We start from the raw sequence: 7015 nt of genomic DNA on the forward strand, positions 1-7015 counted from the left end.
TAATGTGGCCGTATTACGGATGGGAAAGGGACGTGCATACTATGCAAGTTCACTAGGCACAAAAATTGTTGCTAATAATAAAATATAGAAAACAAGCCAAATTATTAGAGTAAATTGTGTTGCTAATAATAAATTATTGAAAACAAATGGTTTTCACAAAATCATGAAAAATTGCTTACAGTACGTTGGCAGTTATGAAGCAAGCTCACAACATCTTGCCACCTTACCCAGCATACATAATCCACACCCGGTATATGTCATATATTATTTAACGACTGTATTACCTTTTAAAAAACATTTATTCAGTATCTAAATGGAAAAATGCTGCTAGAAATTTGAGAGGAATGTTAAACTTTCATCTGCCTGTCGGCCATTTGCAATGAGCGAATGACAACAAAACCAGAGTGCTGTGATGGTGTGCTGCCCTGGTGGCCTGATGCGCCAACACAAAACATCACATCCAGAAATACAAGTTTCACATCCTGTTAGCAATTCTCTTCCCAAAAATATAAACAACTATACAGCTTATTTTAGAGGAGGTAAGAGTTGGGGTACAAAAACCAGCTTAAAATATCATTCAATACATGTATGATGAAACATACTAAAATAGTTTTTTCCACAAAATATCCTTGTAAAATAGGGAGTGCGTTCTATGCGAGGGTGCGGCTTTTATGCCAGCAAATACGGTAACGCTTTTCTTCTAATCTTGTGTCCATCTTTGAAAAATCATTAACAAGGTGGTTGGGGCCCCTATTAAGAGTTACCATTCACACCCTAATATTTCCCATGCTCTATGGGCTGATATTGCTTAGGGACTCTAATTTTAACCTGTGATATAATGGGCAACGTTTCTACCAGTATGTAAACTGTCCCAACATCGTAAGCAAATCTGCATATCTCCTGCTTTTGCAAACTCTTGTTCAAGTCAGGTGAGTAAATCTGGCATGGATAGATGTGCGTTAAAACTGGAGATTGGCCAAATCTAGGTTCATTCAATTGAGGTTTCGCTGTATAAACATTTTAGGCATTGCTGAGTGGGACCCCAAGATGCCGGAACATTAATGGTTGAAATGCGCTGATAGGACAGACTGTTAGTTTTAATTTTTATTTACATTTAAACATTTTGAAATTGAGTATGGTTTTAATACTACAGTTGATTGACAAAGATAACACGTTAAAACCTAACTATTGTAAGTTGCCCATCACATCAAATTGCACGAGAACATGCAATGCATAGTGTTCCTCTCATTTTTGACATTGAGTGCATACCTGGCAGTGTAAGGTTTAAGGTACATCTATCTGAGAACTGCCTTTTTTTTTTTTTTAATTTATATTTTCATACGAAGTTTGATGTAAAAATATGATGGTAACATCACTGCAAAATGCACACAGTACTACAACAGCTACTTTTATATGTTTAGTTATTCTGATGTACTGTATTTTCATAGATTTTAACATTTGTTTTCAATATTTTTAAAAAGATTAAGGGCAGTATGGTTAAAGAAATCATTTTTAATTTATAAGTTCCAATTGGCAGAGCAATGAATAATGCAGCATTGCTGAAATAGAATGTGTGTGCACAGTGGCATAGCTAGTGGCAGGAAGAGTGGTCCCTTATTTTGAGCACATTCCTTCAAAAGTGACACCTTTTTAACAATTTTTAACTGATTTGTGCAATAAGTTAAACCTCATTATCACGTGCATTTTTTTTTACTTCATGGCATGGCCTTGGAATAACTTCCTGGACTTATTACTTAATTCAACCAACCTCCCAGTTTTTTTACCTGTTTGCTTAGTCTCCTGTGTATCCTCGTTGAATGTTCTGACTTCCTGGACGAGCGTGTGTCTTGCTTTCCAACCGCCCCTCGCGGTCACTTGTCCCTCGATAGAATTCTTGGTGAATCGGATACTTATATCGTTCGCCTTATGTGTTTCTGTTCTCGTATTGGCATCCTTGGTGATATTTAGCGCCCTCTGATTATTCCGCACATTTGATGGTGCTACATAGCCTTCCCAGTTTTGTGCCTTCTTTTTGATAATTACTTACTTAGTCTCCTGTGGTGACCACTGGCATCTGGAGAACCAAAACAATAGTGCAGTTGTGGAATGATCCTTTAACAGGCTCAAGCACAGTCATATTGGACCTTTATTCTACAATAGACAAGATAGATTATCTGGGTTAGCTTTGCATTCCATTAAAAGACAGTTGGCTATCGAGGTGGATTGCAATAAATACAGTACATAACCTTGCAAGAATAAAGCCTAGACAAAAGAGGCTGTTGTAGTTGCTTCACACATTTTTCATATTACAATACTGTTTTGTTTTCCTTTTACATTTAAAATGAAAATTAAGTAACAAGTTTTGATTTTAAATACAACATAACAATTATGTACTTCACTCAACCAACAAATCTGAATTTATAAGAATTTATGATACTGTATTACGGTCTATCCTGAACCATTATCAAGTACTGTATTGAAATGACACAATAATGGTCAAAGGATGAACTGAAATGTTGCAAATTCTTTTATTTTCAGATTTGTGGGTTGGTGTCTAATTTTTGTCTGAAGTTTGTATTTCCTTTAAAACTGTATCTTCCTTGTGTTTTTATTTTAAATACAGTATAATGTAAAAGTGTTTTTAATGAATTTAAATTTGGTATGTCATAGCACCTTTATGTTCTCGCTCCCCATGACTTTAGAACCAGGCTATGCTATTATGTGTACATTACCTCAACAGGTAGACAGGTGTATGTCATTTAATAATTTGCATACTGCATATAAAACCTAAACTTCATATTTTGTGATCATCTGTTGATCAATATGGTAGCTACTCATGAAACAATATGCATATACCATTCAGTTCATTTGGGGGTAACAGGTGTGGAAACACTAATACAGTACAGTATTAATTTTTCCTGGCTTCCTCTGAATAATAGAATCCAATAGAAGATTCTGGAGTTAATGTTTAGATTAAAATATTTTTATGAATCTAGAACACATTTCTTACTGATACTTAAAGAGGTTTTATTATATTTTAAATCTTAAATTGTACATAAACAATTCTGTTGATGTTTTTCATTTCTATTTTTTTTTTTTTTTAAGTGAGACTATTAAGTGTTAATATTACAGTATTTTTGATTGCAAGACTTGATATTTTGTTGAAGACATTTGTAATTCACAAAAGTTCTTATACTGTACTTGGTTTTAAGCATTTTATTATTTTTTTCAATTCATCAATTAAATACTCTACATCTCAGTGTTGAGAAGGCCACAAGTTACACTAAATTTGTGAAAATATAGTTGAACAATGAAATTCACATTTACCAGCTTTGTCATTGGAAGTTTTAGAATCATAGATGCCAAGAATTTTAAATAGATAATGTAGATGAAGTTACATAAAGATATTGCTATTATCACTTAGATTTGCTATATATACTTACACAATACTGATTATGTAATGATTTGTATGCACGTGTTGGTAATGTGCATACAAGAATGTTTCAGATACAAATGACAGAAAACGTATTACAAATCTTCAGGAATTTTTTTTATAAACCTAATGATTAATGAAAATTGGTATGTAAATAAAATAAATCAAGGCTTGTAACAATGGTTCAATGCATGTTTAATGAAAGTGCAAACATTTTTATACTGTATGTATTTTCATGTAATGCCAGATTTTTACTGTGACAGTTTAACTGCCAATATTTTAACATGAATGTGTTTTACGTGAATCTTTAGGCATGTAATGCTCTGTAGGTGTTTGGAAAGAAACCATGGCAACTGATGGAGCTAATCAGGTGAGTGTTTCTCTGGATAATGTGTGCGTGAGAAAATAATGATGTGGATGTTTGTGAACCTATCCATGGCCACGAGTTTTGGGTTCATATTATACATATGTTGCCTGTGGTTCAATGCCTCAAACTATGAGTTTCTTTTGCATTAGGATAAGCGAGAGCTACTTTTTGTGGTATTTTAGAGCTAGTCATATTCATTCTAAGGGCCTGAATTGAATTAGCCTTGGCATAATAAAGTGCCCCATATTATGCAAAGGCATTAGCATGTTTTAGAGGATTATGTAATTTTCTTTTAATGATTGCAATGGTAGTGAAGTAATAAACTGGAGTAATTGTTATAATTCCTGCTGATTATCTAAAAATCTTGCAGGTGCTCCTCCTAGGTGTTTTATGATGTCCATGCATAGTCGTCACTGTGCTGTGGTAGCCTGTCCAAGACCAGTATCATTTTATTCACTTATAGAATAGTTAAAACATGTTAATCTTGTGCAGTGTTTGGCAATTTATTATAATATTTTTAGCACTTTTTATGACATTTAAAATGTCTGGAAGAGATTACATTGAATCCAACTTTCTCAAAGAAGAGAATTACCAAGTGGGAAGTAAGAAATAAAATTTCAAGCCCACAAGATACTATTTTCAAACTTATTTAGTACAAACAGGGTAGCATACTAGAGCAAGATAACAACGTTTAAGTACATTAACATAAATAGCCAAAAGGTCAAACTTGCGTAGCAAAACATTTATTTAATCTTGGATTCATTAGTATGAAATGTATTTGTATTACCAACAGTATTACATTTGAAATTGATAGTACAGTACAGTATGTGCAGAATCTCATTGTGTGGTAGTCCTCTTTTTATTTTCGAGATTTGTACTGCAAGTTGTACTTCTTATTTCCTGCCCATATTTTAGTAGGGGTGTCTGGTGACAAATTTATTATTAAATATTAAAAGAAGATTGGGAATTAGTATTGTAAACTTGTTTACATGATTCATTTATTTAGTAAGTGTTCACAGTACAGTATTTATGTTGATACACTCAATCCAAAGTCCATAAACTTTTGAGTACTGAATTTGCTCTTATTGTAAAGTTTAAATTATTTGAATTAACAATAAATCTGGGGGATTCTGTTTAACAGACTATTTAAAATGTTAAGGTTTTCTGTAGGGTAGTAATAGATTTGAGAATAAATATTTGCTATTCAAAAGTACCTTGAAATTTAAAACTGTGCAATATTATAAGCAAACTCAGGAACAAAAATATTTTATACGTGAATTATTGCACTGCTGAATTATGCATCGTGGCCTTTTTATTTTTCCTCTCGAGCATGTAATCCTCTATATTAGGCTGCAACCTACACATTGTTACAGTATTTACTATTGTATTGAGAGGATTTTTTAATTCGGAATACAACCAGCAGATTATATTTTGAAAAGCAGAAATTAATTTCTGAATGCAGTGTTTGGTCTTATAATTCTTTAAAGCTGTTGAGCGTATTATGTCGGTGTTTTTTCTTTTCTTTTTGAAGCTTTTTGTGTATCATGGGACTTAAGTTTACTGACACATCTTGTGAGGAAGAACTGCCTGGCTTAGAACTGCAGTTCTCCATCAGAAATCCTCATTTTGTTTTAAAAGACTATACAGTACATGTTTATTTGTATACATAGTAAATAAACATTAATAAATATACTAGTTTTTATCTGATTTACCCAAGGGCCACTAACTCTAGTGGCCTCGATGAGGACAGGAAGCCGGCGGCTTGTCAAGGTCCCCCCCCCCATTTGCCTTGATCTTTTTTATATATATTTTGAAATTCAGCACAGTTTTGGCGGGTAGGCAGTTCCATGGGTTAATCCTGTGGGTGAAAAAGCATCTCCTGTTGTCAGTCCTACATTGTGGCTTGAGCTAGATTGATGATTAAGATTAAGCCACCCAAGAGGTGGCACGGGCATGAATAGCCCGTAAGTGGTGGCCCTTTTGAGCTATTACCAGTATCAATAGATGATACTGGAGGTCTGACCAAGTCGTCGGCCTGGGTTTATGTATATATACAGGCGGAGACGTCACACTGGCGCGAATCGGAGTCTTGAGGAGGAACCGGCAGCATAACGACGGTCATGATAGTTTGTCTGGGGAGCTGACGAGACGGCAGGTATGCCGCTCGTGAAAGTAGGGGGGGGGGGGAGGAGATACTGACCAATACGTTTTGGCACGTATTGTTGGTGTTTTTTGATGTTGGAGCATACGGATATTGAGGTCGTAAGGAACAGGCAGAATCTACTGCTATGCAGGAGATAACCGTAACACTATATACACTGATGGTTCCCTACACTTCCCCACTGGTGCAGCTGGAAGTGCAGTTGTCCTGGCAAGGGGTGATGGATAGACGGAAATGCATCTGGAGAAATGTTGTTAGTGGGGGGGGGGGGGGGGGGGTGTACCGCAAGGGTAATTTTGGAGCTAATACTTTTTTGTCATGTACATCACTTACATAGATGAGTTGTATATTACAAACCACCACATAATCAAATTTGTAGATGATACTAAGATTTATGGTAAAGGGGAAAGTGAAAATGATACTGAGGCCTTGCAAAGAAGGGAACTCCACAAATGGTCAGAAGACTATCATATTTCTTCATTACTTACGTAATACTAGGAAACTTTGGGTAATTAGACGAACCAGAGCAACGGTTCCGACCTCATAAGCGCGGACTGAAAACAAACCATGAAATTCAAAACATGAATTTACCTGAGGGCATTAACATACTAGTGACCTCGACGAGGACAGGTTTAAGAAAGGTCCCCTCATTTGTCCTGATGACTTTTTCCAGCTGGATTTTAAAGTTCAGTAGAATTTTCGCATTTACGGCTTAGGCGGGTAGGCGATTTCATGGGTTTATAACACTGTGGGTGTGAAAGTATCTCCTGTTTTCAGTCCTACATCGAGGAATTGTTGAGCGTGACCCCGTTGCTCCTTATTTGGAGCAACGGTTTCAAGCTTTTTTCATCCTTAGTGATATAAACTCGTAGAACCGCCCACCGCCCAAAGCAATAAAGGACAAAACACTGCCGAATTGCAAAATCCAGCTCGATAAAATCAACAGTACATATGGTGGGACCTTCGACAACCCGCCGGCTTCTTGTCCTCGTTGAGGCCACTAGCGTTAGTGGCCCTCAGGTTGTTTTAGATTCAGCTACTCGGAACAAACAGT

Source organism: Procambarus clarkii, chromosome 42 (genome assembly GCF_040958095.1).
Source record: "Procambarus clarkii isolate CNS0578487 chromosome 42, FALCON_Pclarkii_2.0, whole genome shotgun sequence".
Lineage (NCBI taxonomy): Eukaryota > Metazoa > Arthropoda > Malacostraca > Decapoda > Cambaridae > Procambarus > Procambarus clarkii.